This window comes from Podarcis gaigeae (genome assembly GCF_964106915.1).
Source record: "Podarcis gaigeae genome assembly, chromosome: 11".
In the NCBI taxonomy this organism is placed as follows: Eukaryota; Metazoa; Chordata; class Lepidosauria; order Squamata; family Lacertidae; genus Podarcis; species Podarcis gaigeae.
The window spans coordinates 64,564,652-64,587,157 of NC_139687.1; the positions used below are offsets into that span (position 1 = coordinate 64,564,652).

General features: G+C 49.0%; 2 long non-coding RNA genes across 2 annotated transcripts; one reads left to right on the forward strand and one right to left on the reverse strand.

Annotated features, from left to right (window-relative positions):
- The first annotated feature begins 2,768 nt into the window (after window positions 1-2,768).
- On the forward strand, window positions 2,769-5,990 carry LOC310827204. Its single transcript, XR_014556202.1, has 2 exons — window positions 2,769-3,003; window positions 3,640-5,990. It is a non-coding gene; the product is annotated as an uncharacterized lncRNA (long non-coding RNA).
- Window positions 5,991-8,781: 2,791 nt separating this feature from the next.
- Window positions 8,782-14,105, reverse strand: LOC310827207. Its single transcript, XR_014556205.1, has 2 exons — window positions 12,085-14,105; window positions 8,782-11,742 (listed from the first exon to the last, which is right to left on the reverse strand). It is a non-coding gene; the product is annotated as an uncharacterized lncRNA (long non-coding RNA).
- Between the last annotated feature and the right edge of the window lie 8,401 nt (window positions 14,106-22,506).

Here is a 22,506-nt window from a genome sequence, read left to right on the forward strand (position 1 = left end):
ACAGGAGGTGGGTGGGTGTGGGGGACTCCCTGGTCCTGAATGGGGTCACTGTGCCGCTGAAGGACCAGGTGAGCAGCCTGGGAATCATTTGGGACTCACAGCTGTCCATGGAGGTGCAGGTCAATTCTGTGTCCAGGGCAGCTGTCTTCCAGCTCCATCTGGAATGCAGGATGAGACCCTCCCTTACCTGCTGCCTTTCTTCCAGACAACCCAATGCCTCTTGGCTCCATGACCATCAACAGCATCTCCTAGCTAAACCGAGTCAGAGCGTCGCCCGTCTATGCCTTACCCAATGCCCCCATGCTGGCTGACTTGGAGGACACCGACAATGAAGGAGGTACTGCCCCACCTCACCCCTTTGTCCATGGGCGACCTTGGTCGTCCTCTCTGCCCCACCTGCTACCCCACCAAGTTTCTGTGACCTTATACACAAGCCCCACTGATGCCTAGCTTCCCAAGCTCTGCTTGGTTTGAGTATTCCTTGCCCTGCACCCGACGAGAATGCCTGCCTGCCTCGCTCAGCCTTTTCTTTCTCCCCAAAGGTAAGGGGGGTCAGCCGGAGAAACCTCACTTGGACTCACGGAGCCTGGTGTTTGAGCTGGACCCGTGCAGGGGGAATGGGAAGGTCTGCCTTGTGTACAAGAACACAGCCAGGTATGTTGTGTGATACCAGCAGCCCAAGAGCTGTCTTAACCAATCGACCCCATCTGCAAACCCGTTAGCTTTTGTCTTTGTGGGAGATGTTTTGGACTACTGTTCCTAGCACCATACAGTTGTGCTGGCTGAGAGTGATGGGCTTTGTAGTCCAGAACATCTGGAGGAAACCAGGTTGACAAAGGCTGTCATCTATGATGGCCTGTGATGAAGTTTTCCTGAAGCGAGCTATGCTTTGTTGTTGTTGTTAATATTATTATTAAAATTTGTATACCGCCCTTCATCCACAAATCTCAGGGTGGTAAAATCACCACATAAAATCACTATATCTATATATATGCATAATAAAAACGAGAAGAAAAGCAAACATCCCCCTCACCCAGCACATTTAGAAAGATATCGGAGATCAATCAGCCAAAGGCTTGGTTGAAGAGGAACGTTTTCACCTGGTGCCTAAAGATAGGTAGCGAAGGTGCCAGGTGAGCCTTCCTGGAGAGGGCCTTTCACAAACAGGGAGTCACTGCAGAAAAGGCCTGTTCTCGTGTGGCCACCCTCCGGACCTCTTGTGGAGGAGGCACCTGAAGAAGGGCCTCAGAGGATCAATTTCCCTTGGAAATGCCTTTTTCCTTTGTAGAAAGCACCGAGGCCCAGTTCGTCATCCCTAGGCCTCAGAGTTCCTTATTAGCCCCCCTTGAAAGGTGGGGTGGTCCATTCTTCTCATCCTGTGGCCTAATAGTCTCTCTTCTCTCTTCCAGGTGTCACCCCGGATTCTGAGATCTGGCTTCTGGACTGAGCTCTCTACTGGCATTTCCTCACCAAAACCTTCACCGCTTACCACCTGGGACTGCCACATTGGCAGTATGCCTTCACCAGCTATGGCATCAGCCCCCAGGCAAAGGTGAGAGTACGACAAATGGCCCATCCCTTTTTCTAGGGTCTGCTCCTCCTCCCCATTCTGCCTTAACAAAAGCCCTGCGAAGGAGGTCAGGCTGTGATTGGCCCAAGGTCACCCAGGGAGCTTCATGGCCAAATGGGAATTTGAAGCCCGGCCTCCCAGGCCCTAGACCGACATTCTAATCAAGTGTGTCTCAAACTTGGGTCCCCACCTGTTGTCTGGATCCAAGTTTGAGAAACACTGTAGGTGTGAGGACTCCCTGGTCCTGAATGGAGTAACTGTGCCCCTGAAGGACCAGGTGCGCAGCCTGGAAGTCATTTTGGACTCACAGCTGTCCATGGAGGCGCAGGTCCATTCTGTGTCCAGGGCAGCTGTCTCCCAGCTCCATCTGGTACGCAGGGTGAGACCCTACCTGCCCGCGGACTGTCTCACCAGAGTGGTGCATGCTCTAGTTATCTCCCGCTTGGACTACTGCCATGCGCTCTACGTGGGGCTACCTTTGAAGGTGACCCGGAAACTACAACTAGTCCAGAATGCCTGGGGACTGGGAGCGGCCTCCAAAACCATATAACACCGGTCTTGAAAGACATACATTGGCTCCCAGCACGTTTCCAAGCACAGTTCAAAGTGTTGGTGCTGACCTTTAAAGCCCTAAATGGCCTCGGTCCAGTATACCTGAAGGAGTGTCTCCACCCCATCGTTCTGCCTGGACACTGAGTTCCAGCTCTGAGGGCCTTCTGGCGGTTCCCTCGCTGCGAGAAGCCAAGTTGCAGGGAACAAGGCAGAGGGCCTTCTCAGTGGTGGCACCCGCCCTGTGGAACGCCCTCCCACCAGATGTCCAAGAGAAAAACAACTACCACACTTTTAGAAGACATCTGAAGGCAGCCCTGTTTAGGGAAGCTTTTAATGTTTAATAGGCTATAGTATTTTAATATTCTGTTGGAAGCCGCCCAGAGTGGCTGAGAAAACCCAGCCTGATGGACGGGGTATAAATAATAAATTATTATTATTATAATAAATTATTATACCACTACGCCACATCACCTCTACACTGACTGGCTGCTGCTCTCGAGGGCTTCAGGTGGCATGGTGGGGGTCTCTCCCAGCCCTCCTTGGAGATACCTGTGGGGATTTGCATGCAACATAAATACTCTTGCTTCTGAACTCATCCTTTTGACCCAGGGCTGAAGTTCTTCCATTCCCTTGCTCTGTTCTGCATCACTTCCACTTTCCCAGAGAGGCATTTGGACACTGACTCCGGGATTTGGGGGGCAGCAGCTGTTCTCAGCCCCACTTGGAGACCCCCAGGATTGAACTCTGCATCCAACACACACACTCAGACACTGAAGCACGATTCTTCCCTCAAATACACCATGCAACATGAGCTTAGGATATTACCATGCTGTGGTGTGATATCTCTTCTGCAGCTCTGTGCCAAGAAAGCCTCACAAAGGGTAGTAGTAGTAATAATAATAATAATAATAATAATAATAATAATAATTTAGCAGGTCATCCAGGGATTGAATTAGAGATCTGCTCTATCCCAAGCAGACCCCCTTCTGTCCTTGAGCCCATCTAGTGGGATTCCTGTCTGAGGCCTCTGGTCCCACGGCTGGCAGATAACAAGCCAGGAGCCTGGCCTGGAGACACCCCCTACCCTTCCATCGCTCACCTTCCTTCTCTGCCGTGTGCAGCATTATTTTTATCACCAATTTTGATAGTTATCAGACGGACGATTTGACATACAGGGCTAGGAGCCTAAAGTCCTCTGTGTCAGGGCGACCTTTGCATTCCAGAGCCATGCCTGTTTGGGATCCTCTGCGTCTCCCAACAAGAGACTCCCTCCACATCCCCTGTGCCATGCCAAACTTCGTGAACTTCTATCGTGCTGCCTCTTTCTTACCTTTTCTCCTGACCAAAAAGTCCTAACCTCAGCCGCCTTCCTTCATAGGGGATTTGCTCCACCCCCTTGATAATTTTGGTTGCCTTTTTCTGAACTTTTCCCAACATCCTTTTTGAGATGAAAATCACATGCCTGTCCTGCAGGGAGTGCTGTTTGCTGCTCCTCACTTTCCCTTTCCCTTTTCCAGCAAAGGTTCAACATGTACAAGCCCATCCACTGTCAACACCAATCAGCTCTCTGAAGAGGCCGAAGCCTTCGTGAACAAGCTGGACCCAAACAAGGTCTTCCTGACATTGCACAGAAACCTTAAAGTCATGTGGGCCTCCCTTGCTGATTCCAGTATCCTTCTGGTCAAGACCAGACCTGGAGGCAGGGATAGTCTTCAAACAATGACTAAACCTGCCTCCTCAGTAATGACATGGTCTGGACTTAGTGTAACTCCTGCTGCCTGTGATCACTGAGATCGGATGTCCCAGGACACACACACACACCGTGGAACATGCCCCAGCCATTCTCTTGGCTGGGGGCCACACTCAGGCAACCCTGACCCTCTCCCCTTAAGAACAGAACTATACAAAACTATACCTATCCACAACCCCACACCCACCCACCCCCGACAGAGAAAGAAACACACAAACAAAAGAACATACCCATAAAGCACAATTTAAAACACCACAGATAAAATATAATTTTAAAACTATTAAAAAGAAGAGCCCTCTCTGCCAAGTAGCAGCTGCAGTCCTTGTGAAGCCTGTCAGCCCCCCCCCCCCCCAGCCAGGTGGAGAGAGACAGGGCAGGGCCCTCAGGCTCCCGGCAGGCAGTCCTGGGTGGCAGCGGCAGTAGCAGCAGTCCTTTCTAGGGCCTGTCAGCCCCCCCCCCCCCACAAGCCAGGTGGAAGAGTGGACAAGATTCCATAGGCTTTCGTTGTCAACAATTCTATTGTTCGTCTCTGAAGGCACTTTGGAATTCTACCACACAAACCTAAAAAGAGGGTTGGGGGAGAAAAACAGTTCTTTTAAATGACTATATTTTGAATGTTGTAGATAAAAAGAGGTATTTAAGCACTTGTAATTAATTCATAAATTGAGGGTGAAAGAAATTCATTTCACAAAGACATAGCAGGGACCAAGGCTGATCCGCAACCTAAAGGTATTAGCATTTGATGCAGCTCACAGCAGGGAAATGTCAGGTATCTGAGGGTTAGACTCTTACCCTGAGCAATTGTATTTTACATGTCTGGGGGGCATTCTTTTGTTAAATATCAGCGGAAAAATCTCACACAGCTTTTGGATTCAGCAAAACCCAGTGGAGGCCGCAGGGAAACTGGGAGGCCACATCTGCACACACCTGGCCCGTTGTTCCAGGCCAGGTGAGCAAGAGGTCTCTTTTCTACTGACATCATTTCACCCCTGATGTTGCCATAAATAATGTGACCTTGTTTCTCAAGGGGCTTGGGGGCCACTAGCAACGCTAGTGTATTTAAATTAATTGGTGTCTGTTTTTATGCATATTGTGTTGTTTTATGATGTTAGGCGCTCTGAGCCCAGCCTCAGCTGGGGAGGGTGGGATACAAATAAAAATTTATTATTATTATTAAAAGGGAACACAAATGCCAAATTAAAACTAAATATATCACACTGACTTTGTGGGGGGGAAGAAAACACACTCTCTTGGAAGGTCGCTGTGTACCAGCGTTTCTAAGGGCCCCCAAGCCCCTGGAGACACGCGGTCACAGCACTATGACAACATGGTGAAATGATGTCAGTGGAAAGGATTTAACTGAGTCTCAATGTAACTGTTTGAATGACTTGTCCAAAGATACTAATATCATTATAAAACAAGCTGACAAGGGTGGGGCCATTGTAATTATGAATAGACAAGATTATCTAGATGAGGCCAAGGCCAACTTTCCGACTCTCTATTTTCCCTGAACGCCGCGAAAGACTCTACAGGCTCAAGAGCCACACTTCTCCAAACAGCACTCCAACATGCAGACACAATGGACTTCCTAAACATTCCACCTTATCCCCGCATCCCGGTTTTCTATTGTCTGCTTAAAATACATAAGATTATTGACACTCCTCCCCCCAAGGCAGACCCAGAGTTTCGGGCTCTGGGTCCGTCTTGGAGCCCGTTGCTAAATACTTAGACTCGTTCTTACCAAAATATGCTAAAGACACCCTGGCAGATATTCAAGATACAGCACATTTCATCCAACAGGTTGAACAGCTGCAAATACCTGAAGCCACTATTTTTGCTTCTTTGGATGTGGCTTCACTGTACACTAATATTCCTCTGGAAGAAAGACGCCATCTTACTCAACAATTGTGGGAATCCAGGCAGGATCCGCATCCGCCCTCTTGAGTTTTTTCTAGATTTATTAGATACAGGTTTTTGAGGGAAATACTTTTGTTTTTTTGGATCACTTTTATTTTCAATCAAGGTGTAGTCATGGGCTCTCTTTTAGCCCCTTTTGTGACCAACATCTTTATGATTTCATTTGGGAAAACACACATATTGAATAACAATCCATATTCTGAGTCTCTGCTGCATTATAGCAGGTATATAAGATGATCTGTTGGGTTTTTTTGTTCAGCAATGAACATGACTTTTTAGTTTGTCACCTGAATTAACTCCATACACCCTCCCTCTCCTTTTCAGGACAACACAGCACCAACCTTTGTAAGTTTTTAGATGTGGAAGTGGTGAAACATGACGGGTACTTAGGTGTTAAACCCTTTCATAAACCCACTGACTGTAACTCCTTACTTCACTACTCTTCTTTTCATCCTAAGCATCTTAAGGACAATTGTTGAGGATCAAGAGGAATTCCTCACTGAATAGTGATTTTTTCACTGCGGCCGAAACACTTTCTAATTCCCTGTCAGCTAGGGGGTACCCAGAGTGTGTCATTTCTCAGGCAAGAAGCAGGTCTCTGGCTGAGGAACACCCTTCACTATTTCTCCCCATTCATCATACTCAGTCCAGGGAACGCATTACAGGCTTCTGAGAATTCTCTAATCATTCTGATTTGATTATCAGAATCCTCAGGAAACACTGGCATTCACTGAGGAACATTCAAGGCTGTGCCTTACAAAAACCTTTCCTGTCAAAGATTTTTTTGGTCATACTGATCTGATACTGGTTCCCACACCCACCAGTTCCTCGGTGGTGGGTCATTATAGATGCAGCAGATATTTGTCTTGCACTCTCACATTATAGGCAAAAGAAATTTAAGGTGCCAACTTGGGCTTTAGATTCACCCTTCACAATCTGAGCACTTGCCAAACCAGAGATGGAGTGTCTCTAATACGATGTCCCTCTAACTTGTTTCATATTAGTTCCACTGTACCTCTGTCAGCACCCGTGTTGGGGAGCATCGCTCCCATATTAGAAACAAAGTGATGGAGGCTCCCATGGTGGATCACTTTGTGAAGCACAATCCTGCTGACACACACTTGCCTTATACAGTTTTATGGGTAAGCCAGAAGAAACCTGGGATGAGGAGGGACTTTGTCAAACTGTTACATCAGCAAGAAGCCAGGTTGATTTTCCTTTTTTAAATCCGAACACCCCAAAGGTTTAAACACTGAACTAGACCTAAATTGTTTTGTGTAATTCCAGGTTTGGGTTTGCAGTTGTAAGTGTTGCTGTTATCTGTATTGCTGGTGTTGTGTATATTAGGTGCTGTATTTTTAAATCTGGGAGAACAATTGGCTGGACCTTGTTCCTCTGGACCTCTGCATGCATCTGTGGCCTCACAAGCACCAGCAGGAGTTGGGAAGTTATTTGGCCAGCAGGGGCCTGGGCAACACTGGGTTGGTAACTAGACTGCTGGGCCTCTGGCTCATCCCACTGCTGCCCCCACTACTCCGTTGGATCAGTTTTGTTCTTTTTTTTCTTTTTTTCAAACTCTGGGAAGATTCCCGGCTCTGCCTTGTTATTTTGGGCCACTGTTCGCATCTCTGGCCTCACCAGCACTGGCAGGATATTGCCAGCAGGGGCCTCCTCTTCATCCTGCTCCACTGGATAAATTTTGTCCTTTTTTCCAAACTCTGGGAAGACAGCCGGCTCTGCCTTATTATTTCGGGCCACTGTTCGCATCTCTGGTCTCACCAATGCCGGCAGCATACTGCCTGCAGGGGCCTCATCCTCGTATGATGGGTGGATTTTGTTTTTTTTCTTCAGAAGAAAAGCCATCCTGCAGGAAAGGACATCAGAAGAGCAACTCAGCAAAAAGAACTCACCAAATAAGATACATTTTAATATGTTATGTCCCTAGTGTTGGTTTTGACCTTATCAGAAGTAGTTTCTAGTAAACGACTCTGCAATTGTTATTATACAGCCTTGAGTCTGGCCTGCTGCTGCACCAACCCTGGCAGGACTACGGGTTCTAATTTGATATTTTGGGCCACTGTTCGCATCTCTGGCCTCACCAGCACTGGCAGGATATTGCCAGCAGGGGCCTCCTCTTCATCCTAGTCCACTGGATAAATTTTGTCCTTTTTTCCAAACTCTGGGAAGACAGCCGGCTCTGCCTTATTATTTCGGGCCACTGTGCAGATCTCTGGCCTCACCAATGCCGGCAGCATACTGCCTGCAGGGGCCTCATCCTCATACGATGGGTAAATATTTTTTTCCCTTTTTCTTCAGAAAAAGAGCCATCCTGCAAGAAGGGACATCAGAAGAGCAACTCAGCCAAAAGAACTCACCAAATAAGCCACATTTTAATATGTTATGTCCCTAGTGTTGGTTTTGACCTTATCAGAAGTAGTTTCTAGTAAATGACTCTGCAATTGTTATTATACAGCCTCAAGTCTTGCCTGCTGCTGCACCAACCCTGGCAGGACTACGGGCTCTACTTTGCTATTTTGGGCCACTGTTCGCATCTCTGGCCCCACCAATACTGGCAGCATATTCCCAGCAGGGGCCTCTTCTTCATCCCACTTCACTGGATAAATTTTGTTCTTTTTTTCAAACTCTGGGAAGACTACCGGCTCTGCCTTATTATTTCGGGCCACTGTTCACATCTCTGGTCTCACCAGCACTGGCAGGATATTGCCAGCAGGGGCCTCATCCTCATATGATGGGTGGATTTTTTTTTTTTTTCTTCAGAAGAAAAGCCATCCTGCAGGAAAGGACATCAGAAGAGCAACTCAGCAAAAAGAACTCACCAAATAAGATACATTTTAATATGTTATGTCCCTAGTGTTGGTTTTGACCTTATCAGAAGTAGTTTCTAGTAAACGACTCTGCAATTGTTATTATACAGCCTTGAGTCTGGCCTGCTGCTGCACCAACCCTGGCAGGACTACGGGTTCTACTTTGATATTTTGGGCCACTGTTTGCATCTCTGGCCTCACCAGCACTGGCAGGATATTGCCAGCAGGGGCCTCCTCTTCATCCTGCTCCACTGGATAAATTTTGTTCTTTTTTCCAAACTCTGGGAAGACTACCGGCTCTGCCTTATTATTTCGGGCCACTGTTCGCATCTCTGGTCTCACCAATGCCGGCAGCATACTGCCTGCAGGGGCCTCATCCTCGTATGATGGGTAGATTTTGTTTTTTTTTCTTCAGAAAAAAAGCCATCCTGCAGGAAAGGACATCAGAAGAGCAACTCAGCAAAAAGAACTCACCAAATAAGATACATTTTAATATGTTATGTCCCTAGTGTTGGTTTTGACCTTATCAAAAGTAGTTTATAGTAAATGACTCTGTCTTGAGTCTTGCTTGCTGCTGTACCAACCCTGGCAGTGCTACCGGCTCTACTTTGTTATTTTGGGCCACTGTTTGCATCTCTGGCCTCACCAGCACTGGCAGGATTTGGCCAGAAGGGGGCTGGGCAACACTAGGCTGCTGGTCATCCCGCTGCCCCTTCTCCTCTGAATTTTTCTTTTTCTTTTTAAGAAAGCAAGCCATCCTGCAAGAAAGGAAATGGCCCACATAAGCAACTCAGCAAAAAGAACTCGCCAAATAAGCTTCATTTTAATATGTTACGTTCCTAGTGTTGGTTTTGACTTTATCAGAAGTAGTTTCTAGTAAACGACTCTGCAGTTGGTATTATACAGCCTATTAGGTTTGTATGTTGTTTCAATTGGAGGTAATGATCAGCCGTTACAGCAGTTTAAACCCAAATCTTCCTTCGTTCCACCTAATTCCAACCCATCTATCACGCTGTTCCACCAATTGGTGCTCTGTGATCTAGACAAACTTGAAAAGAGGGCCCCCCCTTTGGTCTGTATCTCCATTAGAAGTAATTTCAATTCATATTTATAAAGATAATTATGAAAAAATATGGAATGGAATAAAAAGGAATCCAGAAATATGGAGGAGGATGAATTTATCATTATTAGGAAGAATTGTGGCAATCAAGATGAACATTATTTATGGCAGCATCAGGGGTGAAATTATGTCAGTAGAAAGGAGACCTCTTGCTCACCTGGCCTGGGACAATGGGCCAGGTGTGGCTTCCCAGTTTCCCTGCGGCCTCCATTGGGTTTTGCTGAATCCAAAAGCTGTGCGAAATTTTTCAGCCAAGCAGGTCAAGGCAATATTATATTTATTAAAGTAAATTTATCAAATTTCTATGACACCCTTCATCTGAGGATCATATGCTTGTTTGGGAAATCTACAATTTAAAAGCAATTAAACACTGATAGAATTAAAACTGTGTGTTGTTGTTGTTTAGTCATTTATTCATGTCCGATTCTTCGTGACCCCATGGACCAGAGCATGCCAGGCACTCCTGTCTTCCACTGCATACAAATTAAAATATTTTACCATACAAATAATTGCAATAAAAACAGCACAGCACAGGCCCTTTCCTTAAAAGCATTTTTATTTTATATTCATGTATACTTTGCTTACCATTGAATTGTCAAGTCAGAAGGGACCCTGAGGGTCACCCAGTCCAACCCCCTGCAATACAAACCCATGACCCTGAGATTACGAGTCACATGTTCTATAAACTGAGCTGAAGTCTTGTTCAAAATTTTAGGCCTTTATAGTGCAATCCTATACACATTGACTCAGAATTTCTTTAAAGTTCAATGAGTTTATTCCCAGGTAAATGGGTAGAGATCCCTGCAGCCTAACAGCAAAGGCTCCTCAGATTGCTGGAATTCTTTTTTTTTTTTTAATTGCAGAATATTTTGTACTTTGTTTTTTCCACCTGAGGGATTGATTTAGGCAAAAAAGGCCTTGTGATCTTTGGATGGGCAACAGTTCTGTTGACCCTGTGTGAGTGGTGGAATCTAGACACATAAAAAATGCTATGAAAATGCTTTTTAAAAGAAGCTTTTTAAAGAATATATTGAATTTGCCATAAGCTCACCATTGCCATCTAGTGTCACATTTGCATAACACACTTTCTGGCACAGACTGCCATAGCATACAGGGGACCGTGCAGTTAATTAAGGATAATATGAGAGTAATTATTCTTGTGACCGCCCCCCCCCCCCGGGGGAGGAGAGAGGGCGAGCTTTGACTGGCAGATTGTCCGTTAACTGTCTCTCTGACCGAATGCGGGGGCCCTGAGTGCTTGGCACTGCATGAATTGGAAACTCCAATGTGGCCACCGTGAGCGGGAGTACTTACGTTTTTTAAGATAAAAAATTTGGACTGGAATCCTCTGGGCTGATCTTTTTGGCCACGGGGAACTGCTGCTTTGTGTCTAGCCAGCTGGTGGTTGGCTGCTGGTGCTGGACCAGGGAAGGGAACCAGCTGCCCCTGAGTCTCTGTCCAGGCCGCTGCAGGCAATGGGGACGGCTTCACCAGTTTTGGGAAGACCTTGGAGCCTATTCTCCCACAGCTGCTGGAAATACTTTTGATGAACTTTTCTTTGTGTGTGGGTTTTTTGTGTTTGTTTGTTTTTTTGAATTTTTTTGAATTATTAATTTCAACATTACAATTTACCTCCCCCCAAAAAGAAATACCTCCCCTCCCCTCCTCTCTCTGGTTTTTCAGTACACGTTATTCTCTGCATATTATAAAGTTGTAATGATCCTTAATTTATCTGTCTTATTACCAATAAAAAGTTTGTGAATGTTTATTCAAAACCTGCCAAGGAGTCCGGTTCATTTTTTTTGTTTATTTGGATCCCCTTTGGACATAAGGCTACCAGAAGAGCAAGTAACCAGCCTGACTCTAGACCCAAGTCTTTTAATGTAACCAGGTCTGCCAGTGACTCGAGCATCACATCACAGTCGGACGTAGAAGAACGATATTCCACTCTACGCCAGAAACAGGGATTCGGAAACGATAAATGGGATTGTTGAGGGGGCAGGCATCCCTGGCAAAGGAAGAGATACTAATAGTCAACAACTCATCCCGCACCTCAACATTGGAGGAAGAACAGGTCTTCCAGCTAGGACTGGGCTTTGGGCCCAAGCCGCGTTATAATGCCTTTCGCACCAGAGTAGATTTACTCAAGCTTGTGCACAATATCAAGCTGCTGTTTAGTCGTGTCCGACTCTCTCTGACCCCCTGGAACAGAGCACGCCAGGCCCTCCGGTCTTCCACTGCCTCCAGGGCCAGGCAAGGTACGTCTCCCCCCCCCCCAGCAGCCCCTTCTTCCCCGAGCGGCAGACCCCAAAGTTCCCCGACTTCCACCAAAGGGAACCACAAACGACACCTGAAATCAGCTGCGGCGGCTCCGCCTTGGCGGGGGAAGCGGGAAGCCCCGAGTTCGAGTCTCCGCTGCGCCCGGAATGGAGACTTGGAAGGAGCTCCAGGAGGGGAAGGGAAGCCGCCATGTGGAGGAGGGCGAGAGAGAGAGAGAGAGAGAGAGAGAAGCGGGCTGGCGGGGGGGGGCTAAACGCGGAGCCCCCCGGCCTGGCTCCTGAGGCGGCTCTCTGCCCATGCTCAGGAACCCCCTCGGCCTCTGCCCCGCCAGCCCCTCCTGAGGTAAAGAGACGCCCCTCCTCCCGCCGCCATCTTGAAGGAACCGCCAAGCCCAACGGCTCTCGGCCCAGCCACGCCCCGCGCCCGACTCTCGGCTCCCATTGGCTGACGGGGCTCGGCCTTGGCCCAGATTCGGAGTCGGAGGAGCCGGCCAATGGGGAGGGCTCGGAACGGGCGGGGGGAGGAGAAAGGGAGGAGGAGGAGGAGGAGGAGCCGGCTCTCCCGTTGCCTTCTGGGAGTCGTAGTCCCTGCTCTCCATGCCCCCTTCTTGTTGTTGAGTCATTTAGTCGTGTCCGACTCTTCGTGACCCCATGGATCAGAGCACGCCAGGCACTTCTGTCTTCCACTGCCTCCCACAGTTTGGTCAAACTCATGCTGGTAGCTTCAAGAACACTGTCCAACCATCTCGTCCTCTGTCGTCCCCTTCTCCTTGCGCCCTCCATCTTTCCCAACATCAGGGTCTTTTCCAGGGAGTCTTCTCTTCTCCTGAGGTGGCCAAAGTCTTGGAGCCTCAGCTTCAGGATCTGTCCTTCCAGTGAGCACTCAGGGCTGATTTCCTTCAGAATGGAGAGGTTTGATCTTCTTGCAGTCCATGGGACTCTCCAGAGTCTCCTCCAGCACCAGAATTCAAAAGCATCCATTCTTTGGCAATCAGCCTTCTTGATGGTCCAGCTCTCACTTCCATACATCACTACTGGGAAAACCAGAGCTTTAACTATACGGACCTTTGTTGGCAAGGTGATGTCTCTGCTTTTGAAGATGCTGTCTAGGTTTGCCATTGGTTTTCTCCCAAGGAGCAGGCGTTTTGTGACTGCATAGTGGAGGAGCCGGCCAATGGGGAGGACTCAGAAGAGGGGGGGGAGAAAGGGAGGAGGAGCCAGCTCTCCCACTGCCTTCTGGGAGTCGTAGTGCCTTCTCTCCATTCCCCCCTACAAACCAGCCGCCGAAAGGAACTGTATGAAAGGGAGAACTGCGTTTCCCAAAAGCCACCACGGTGCGGATTCTGAGCTACAGGTTGCAAGAAGAGGCAAAAGAGGTTCACCTGGTGCTGTTCCTCCCTTTGGCTGCTCTTACAGGTGTGCAGGCACAGGTGGTCAGGGGCTGATGCGGGAGGGAGGAGGAAGAGGATGGAGGAGGAGAAGGCCCTGCGCAGCGTGGCAGCTCCAGCAGCACCAGGCCGCATCCGGAGAAGCTCACCCTGGGGAGGTGGAGGTGGCATCCCTGGTTGGCATGGAAACAACCAAGGGATGGAGCCACAAAGAGCCTTTCTTCCCTCTCCTGTTCATTGCATGGTGCTTCCCTCTCACAACAGCCCTGTGAGGGAGACCAGGCTGAGAGGCAGAAACTGTCACCCACCTCCCTGATCTTTTCCTGTTTTCAGCCTCACAACAGCCCTGTGAGGGAGGCCAGGTTGACTGACTGCCTCACCTAAGGACTCACCCCGTGAACTTCATGGCCAAGTGTGTTTTCTGATTGTTTGTTTGTTTTGTACCCTGCCCTATCCTGTGACGGGGACTCAGGAAATAAGAGGGACTGAAGACAACAACTCTTATCTCACATTCTATACATTTTTACTAATTTAGTTGGGGTCAGATACCATCTATACATCATTTCCATTACCATAATTTTCCCCCCACTGCCATGCATGCAGTAAACTTCATCCCCACATTCCATTACCTTGCCCATGCATCATATTGAATATTTTGTCCAATATCTATTGCCCATTTAGTCATAACTTCCTTAATTTCTGCATCTTTTGTATGCCATTCTAAAAGTAAATCATACATTTTTTATAAGATTTTGGTGTTATTTTCTAACAAATTGCTTTCTAACTTTGATTTATAAATTTCAAAGCCATCATTTCTTAAAGGTAAAGGTCAAGGGACCCCTGACCATCAGGTCCAGTTGTGGCCGACTCTGGGGTTGCGGTGCTCATCTCGCTTTACTGGCCGAGGGAGCCGGCGTACAGCTTCCGGGTCATGTGGCCAGCATGACTTAGCCGCTTCTGGTGAACCAGAGCAGCGCACGGAAATGCCATTTAGCTTCCCGCCAGAGCGGTACCTATTTATCTACTTGCACTTTGACGTGCTTTCGAACTGCTAGGTTGGCAGGAGCTGGGACCGAGCAACAGGAGCTCACCCCACCGCGGGGATTTGTGAACAAGCCCAAGAGGCTCTGTGGTTTATGCCCAAATGGATAGAATTGCATTTCTTGAAGGGGAAGCTCTTGCTGCAAGGGAAGAAGACCCTGTTGCAACTCTCCAACCAACGAGACCGCCCTCCTGTAAGCTCTGGCGGCGCAGCAGCTGCAAGAACATAAGGAGAGTCTGCTGGGTCCGGCCAGTCGCCCATCTAGTCCTGTTCCCACAGTGGCCAACCAGATACCCCTTATGGGAAACCCACAAGTAGGAGTTGAGCCCAAGAGCAGCTTTCCAGCAACTGGGATTCAGAAGCTGGAGGCAGAGGAGAGCCATGCTGGCCAGGAGCCCTTGGGAGCCGTGGCAGAGCTCTCCTGCCTGGGCTGCCCTGAGGAAGGGAGAGGCAGAGACCAGGAGCCGAGTCAAAAGGAAGCTGGTGGGCAAACTCTGCAAAATAGCTTCCATTCCTTGAGGTCGAGGGAGGAGACCCTGCTTCAGGAACGCCAGCCTTGAAACATGTTGTTATAAATATAGGACAATATGCCAGGCTCCTCCTCGGTGGTAGGAACAGGGAAGTGGCCAAAAATATCTGGGCTGAGAAGGAAGCAGATTGAAGAAGGAAGGAAATATTGCAACAGACGCAGCCCCAGATGCTCTGCAGGGAGATGGGGGCGCAAGTGGCTGGCTGCTTGGCAGCATCTTTGGCACTCAGCCCTGCAGGAGTCACACAAGGACCACCCAGGAGTTTCAGAAAAGGAAAGTTCTGTACCCCAGGCCTGCAACTGATGGCAGGGATGTCTGCGAGGGGATTAGCTGTGGTGCTGCGGGTGGCGCTGTGCTCTAAACCACTGGTCCTCTTGGGCTTGCCAATCAGAAGGTCGGCGGTTCAAATCCCCGCGATGGGGTGAACTCCTGCTGCTCGGTCCCTTCTCCTGCCAACCTAACAGTTTGAAAGCACGTCAAAGTGCAAGTAGATAAATAGGTACCGCTCCGGCGGGAAGGTAAACGGTGTTTCCATGTGCTCTGGTTTCTGTCACGGTTCTCCATTGTGCCAGAAGAGGTTTAGTCCTGGTGGCCACATGACCTGGAAAGCTGTCTGTGGACAAACGCCGGTTTCTTCAGCCTGAAAAGCAAGATGAGCGTCGCAACCCCATAGTTGCCTTTGACTGGACTTCACCGTCCAGGGGTCCTTTACCTTTGTTTTGAACTGGAGGGCCTCAGAGGAGCCTGCTGGATGAAGCCAATGGCTCATTGAGTCCAGCATCCTGTTTTCACAGGGGCCAGGAGGCTGGACCAGATGGAGCATTGGCTGGATCCAGCAGGTGGTTCTTATCTTCTTACCCTCCAAGTTCAGAGGCCATGGGTCCTGTCAGAGCTGTCAGTGCCATGACTGTGCACATTCTGCCCTTGGAAACATGCTGGGCACCGAGACTGGCATCCTTTGGGCTGGGCCCAAGAGGCCTTTGTGGACATTGACAGAGGAGGAGCCCAGAAGAGGAGCAGCTCCAGGCAGATTCAGGGCTCACATGTGTTCTGCGTGGTTTTAGGAAGAGAGAAAGCAAGACTACGCACAGTCTATTGCCTGCACTGACTGGCAGCAGCTCTCCAGGCAGAGCTCTCTCCCAGCTGTTACAAGAAAAAACTGCTCCCTTTCCCTTATGGGTATACAAGAGCCCAGATAGAGTCCTTAAGTGGGTTCCTTATCGGTAGGAGAAAAAAACAGAGACCAAACAGAGAATATTGAGAAGCAAAGTGGCTAGTAAGCCTGGTTTTTATTAAAGGAACTGTTGCAACAGGGTCCCCACTCACCACACGCAGGAGGGAGAACCCTGAAAAATGGTGCACAAGCCCTTATATAGATTTTTGAAATTGCCCACCCTGTAGCTCAAGACCACCCCAAAAACATCATACATACATCGCAGAAAGAGGCGGCCTCCAGGAGAAATCCTGCCTGCCAGGATACCTGATAACGGTCACTGGTTGCTTCACCTTAGCAGGTTGGCCATTCTTTTGTGATGGTAAATACTTTAGTTCCTGAATCCAGGTCACACACAATTTCATTCATACACAATTTCCACCCTCCCTTCCCTACAGGTGGGCGAGGATTGCGACAGGTGCCTCCCACCTGCTTGGGTTGGCCTTTGACCTGCCCTCAGGCAGGGAAGACAATGGACGGCCGGCCGGGGGTGGGGCTCCGGCCAAAGAAAAGGGACTGACCCTTTTGACCAAGCCTCACTTGGATCCAGGTCACAGTCTCACCCTATTCTTACACAAATACATCCTTAAGACAGGATTTGTAAGCAAAAACACAATGGGAAGGCTTTCCCCATTTTCCTCCCTTACTGCAAAGAAATATTTGAGGTCACTGAGAGAGTCAAAATGGCTTCAGGATTTCTCTTCTTTTCTATTTCAGACACGTGGTTTATATACTTATGTACGTGTTTGCCTTTTACATTTATGAACATTTAATTTATATATTTGAGACTTTAGAATTCTGATAACACAGCCAGACCTGGAGATGAACCTGGGACCTTCTGCTTGAGAGACAGGCGCTGCGTCACGGAGCTCGGGCCCTTTGACGTCATTTGTGTTCTGTATCCCATCCTGAGATCTATCCCGATGAAGAGCCGGTTATAAATGGTCCACGTTAATTAATAACAGGAGCCAGAGGCATTGCACAGTTCCCATGGCACGCTTCAGTCTTGCAGGGGCTCTGCAAAAGCAGCCTCAGACGGGCTCTGGGTGCTGCTCTGCACCTGTCCTGGGACCAAGGCACCCAGGGGTCATTCGTGGGGAGTCCAGCCCCCCCCACTACTGACAGTTTCTGCTCTGCCTCCGTGGGTCCCCCTCCATCCCAATGCACCTGAGGGGGAGGGACCTCAAGCAGGCCTGGAGGGGTTTCACAAAAGGTTTAAGATACACACAGTCACCCTAATTAATCAATTTTATTAGAAGAATTTCATGGATAAAAAGATGGAGGAAGTGAAAGTGAAGTAGAGGAAGAAATCTAATACGTTAATATACAGATGTGTCTAAGCTTATTATCCTAATACAGATATATTTACTGATATTCTGGTCTGGTCCAGGCAGGGCTCTTCTGGTGCTCATCCTTCCTGGTGCTGGGAAGGGGAGAGGACAGGCCCGGCTGCTGCCCTGGGGCTGCTTGGAGCGGCAAGGACAATGGGAGCCAGGGAGCCACCAGCCTCCACAAACCGTGCCCTGGCAGGTCTTTCCCTACAATCCCTAACAAAAATGCTTCAGGTTTTTTGACAAATGTTAGATGGAACATTTTCTTCAATTCGTTGTTGTTGCATATCATTTCCTAAATTTATTTAATTGCATTACAATCCCACCACATATGATAAAAAATTCCCCTCCTTTTCCTTACACTTCCAACATATATTTGAGCTAGTTTTGTACATTTTCCCTAGCTGCAATGGTGTCATATACCATCTGTACATCATCTTCATATAATTCTCCCTCATCAAAGAACAATCTGTAAATTTTAGGTCAATTTTCCATAACCTTTCCCAATCTTGCATCATAATGTTGTGACCTCAGGCAAATAATGCTCTTGATAGGCTTAACTAGGATCATTTTAGATGGTTTTCATCCCAAAGGCAGGGGGCTCCACTTTTCTAAGTTATTCCTTTATGGCCCCAGTCTCCCACCTTTTCTTCCAAGGAGCTCAAGGCGGGATACACGGTCTCCCCCCCCCCATCCATTTTATCCCCCACAACAAGGCTGTGAGGTGGGTGAGGCTGAGAGGCAGTGACTGGCACCTCAGGTCACCCCCAATGAGCTTCATGGCCGAGAGGGGGGATTTGAACCCTGGTCTCTCCCAGGCCCTAGTCCAAATACTCCAGCCACTACACTGCGCTGCCCAAGTGGGGCAAGGGGGAATGCCAGGCCCCTCCTGGCTAGCCAAAGTCATGACCCTCTGGAGAAGGAGGAGGGTTGCTCTCCACTATATATAACCCTATATATCTATGGGTTTTTTTTTATGTGTGCACATAGAAGGCTTAGTCCTTATGTCAAGGGCTCCAAAGGGGCCCAAACAACAGCACAGCTGCATGGAGTGGGGGCCCCTGCTGCCCTATAGCCAGGGCCCTTTGAGTGGCAAAGGGGGCTCGCTGCTCCTGTGTGTCTGAGAGAAACAGGCAAGGGGTGCCCAGAGGTATAATGGGCACCAGCCTGGGCTGTTGGGAATGGGGCTTGAGCCCAGGTCTGAGAAGAAGAAGAAGAAGAAGAAGAAGAAGAAGAAGAAGAAGAAGAAGAAGAAGAGGAATGCAAGAAGCAGCAGCCGCCTTGCATTCATTGCAAAGGGACAAACTGTCCCAATAACTGAAAATGCCCCTCATGATCCTGCAATTGTAACTTGGAAAAGATGGGCCTCCTTCTATCTTCTGAGAAGAAGTGTGACCTGCAATCTAGTGTTGTGCTTCTTATTTTGTAATTGTATGTCGTGAACCGCCCTGATACCTGCAAGTAGAGGGAGGTGTACAAATTTAATAAATCACCCCCACCATCATCATTTCTCCTGCCTCTTCCTGGCGTCTGGCCTGAGCTCAAGATGATGCTGCCTGCTCAGTGCTGCAGAGCCCAGTGCCCCCCTTGCCCCCCTCCTTTGTCTGCTAAGGAGATGAAAATGTCAGGGGAGAGATTCTGTGCCCAGACCCTTCTTGGGTCTAAATGAACCTTGGCTGGAAGCAGCACTAGCAGGGTGAAGATTACACTGACCATCCATTTACCCACCCCCACGCTGCAGCCAGGACCCCCGGCTTGCTGAGTCAGCGCATGGGCCCAGCTGCGCATGACGCCTCTGATATTTCCAGGCCCAGAAAGGTCATGGAGGCTGCCTTGGTGGAGAAGGAAGGCTGCGTGCGGAGAGCCTGGAGGGGCTGGGGCAGAGGGCGAGGAGAGGCAGCCCTTTGGGAAGTGGTGCTGAGGCGCAAGCGAAGCTGCCATGCGCATGCCCTCCAACATTTCTCCTGGGGAAATAGGGATGTCCCATTCCATCCTGATAGTTCAAGTATACCCCACCCATCTGACTGGGTTACCCAAGCCACTCTGGGCAGCTTCCAACATATATAAAAACATATTTATACATTTTTTAAAGTCCCCGTACAGGATTGCCTTCAGATGGCTCGGGGGTCAGAGAACTCCATCCCCTCCAACATTTCTCCAATAAAAATAAGGACATCCTAAGGGAAAGTGGGACATTATGGGATCAAATCAGAAACTGGGACAGCTTCTCTAAGTCAGGGACATCCCTGAAAAACAGGGACCCTTGGAGGGTCTGCATGGGTGGTGTAGAGATGGACCTCTCTGCCCTGGGAGTCCCAGATACGGCTCACATCATCCGCTGCTCACAATGGGAGTCTCATCACACCCTCCAGGGCCACTTGCTGGAACAGCCAGAACAGGGAATTGGTGCCAGGACTGATCCCAGAGTTGTTTCTTAAAAGCTTTTGTTGTAGATTACGAAACACAAGATGATAAAATCAGCTCTTGAAATGGGCACTACAGAGCACAGGAGTCAATGTTCCCTTGTGAGATCAAGTGCCCAGGTACTCTTCTGGGCTAACAGGTGCAGAGCTCACCTTGCCAGAAGGATCACAGTGAGGAACTGGCACCTTGGCAAACAAAACTCAGCCTGGGGAGGGGGGGACACAAAGATGAGAAATGGGGAGCAAATGCTCCAAACCTCCGTTGTGAGGAGTTTCTCTGGCCTATTTACCTTGGTGAGCAGTTGCTCCCCCCCACAAGTGCAACTGCTGGACTCCAGAGTGCCCACTTTCCAGAGAGAATTTGACCACCCTTTTCCAAGTAGGCGGGATGTGGGTGGCACTGTGGGTTAAACCAGAGCCTAGGACTTGCTGATCAGAAGGTTGGCGGTTCAAATCCCCATGACGGGGTGAGCTCCCGTTGCTCGGTCCCTGCTCCTGCCAACCTAGCAGTTCAAAAGCACGTTGAAGTGCAAGTAGATAAATAGGTACCACTCTGGCAGGAAGGTAAACGCCGTTTCCATGCACTGCTCTGGTTCGCCAGAAGCGGCTTAGTCATGCTGGCCACATGACCCAGAAGCTGTACGCAGGCTCCCTCGGCAAGTAAAGCGAGATGAGCGCCACAACCCCAGAGTTGTCTGCAACTGGAGCTAATGGTCAGGGGTCCTTTGACCTTTACCCTTTCCAAGGAGGCAGCCTTGCCAATTGTGTGCAGTAGCTAAAAACTTTGCCATGTTGTCTTTGTACCACAGGATTGGGGTTAAGAGTTAGAGCCAGGTGAAGCAGCCTCCTGAACCCCGTGTCTGACATTGTGTGTGGTTTGCACCCGAGAACGAGACGCAGGGCATGAGGCCTCTGGCTGGGACGTGGGCAGAGCGCTCCTCGCTGGGTGCAGAGCACCCACCCCCAAGCCCAGGCTGAAGCCATTGACGGCGCCTGAGAAGACCTTTCTCTTGGGCCGTGAGGACAATTGCCTCTGTCAGGCGAAATGGCCGAGTGTCAGCGGCGGGTGAAGGGCAGCCGTAAATCTCCCACAGGCAGCCCTGTCCCAGCGCTTGCGGCTTAATGGGGTGGAACAGGCAGGCCTTGGCTTGGAAGGAGCCTCGGGGGGGGGGAGGGGGCTGGCATTGCCAAGGGAGGGCTGCAGCAAAGGGGGCATGGGCCTCCACATGGCTCCTGTACTGCGTGGCCTTTCTAGGAATGTATTGTCCAGGCCGGAAGAGAGACACCTATCTACATAAGGGAATGTGTATGTATATTTATGTGCATAGGCACCACTTGTTCAAAATTGGGAAAGGAGTATGGCAAGGCTGTATATTGTCTCCCTGCTTATTTAACTTATATGCAGAATTCATCATGCGAAAGGCTGGGCTGGATGAATCCCAAGCCAGAATTAAGATCGCCGGAAGAAATATCAACAACCTCAGATATGCAGATGACACAGCCTTGATGGCAGAAAGTGAGGAGGAATTAAAGAACCTTTCAATGAGGGTGAAAGAGGAGAGCGCAAAATATGGTCTGAAGCTCAACATCAAAAAAACGAAGATCATGGCCACTGGTCCCATCACCTCCTGGCAAATAGAAGGAGAAGAAATGGAGGCAGTGAGAGATTTTACTTTCTTGGGCTCCATGATCACTGCAGATGGTGACAGCAGTCAGGAAATTACTTTGGCCACCACACGAGAAGAGAAAACTCCCTGGAAAAGACCCTGATGTTGGGAAAGATTGAGGACAGAAGGAGAAGGGGATGACAGAGGACGAGATGGTTGGACAATGTTCTCAAAGCTACCAGCATGAGTTTGACCAAACTGTGGGAGGCAGTGGAAGACAGGAGTGCCTGGCGTGCTCTGGTCCAGGGGGTCACGAAGAGTCGGACACGACTATACGACTAAACAACAACAGACAACAGGCACCAATTGGGAAATAATTGCTGTAATTTGAATAGAAATACAGTACAGCTACATTAAATAGAAATTCTGTACAGTTCAGATACAACACAGTGGGGACGACACAGGGGTTCTCTGCTCCCTAGGCCTCCCCCGCTCTCCCCCTTTTATGGTTCCTTGTCTTTAAATTGGATTTAGATTGGACAGCCTGTGAGTTGCAGAAGTTTGGGGAAGGGCCATAGCTGAGAGGTGGAGCAGCTGCTTTGGGTGCAGAATGTCCCAGGGGCAGTACCTGCTTGGCAGCATCTCCAGGTGGGGCTGTGAGAGGCTCCTGTCTCGAATCCCAGAGAGGCATTGCTGCCAGCCAGGGTAGACATCACTGCACAAGTAGACCAATGGTCTGATTCTGCTAAGGCAGCTTCCCATCAGGGCCGGATTGAGGTTGGATGAGGCCCTCAGCTCCTGAAGGTAATGGGGCCCTTGAGATGTCCAGCTGTCCTTTGTCAACAACAAATTGTCACTGTTTTTTGTGTTGAAGATATACTACAGTATATGCTAATTTATGGACCTAATAGTTCTCTAAGGCCATTTGCACATAACAAAATAAGTATTTTATCAAAGTA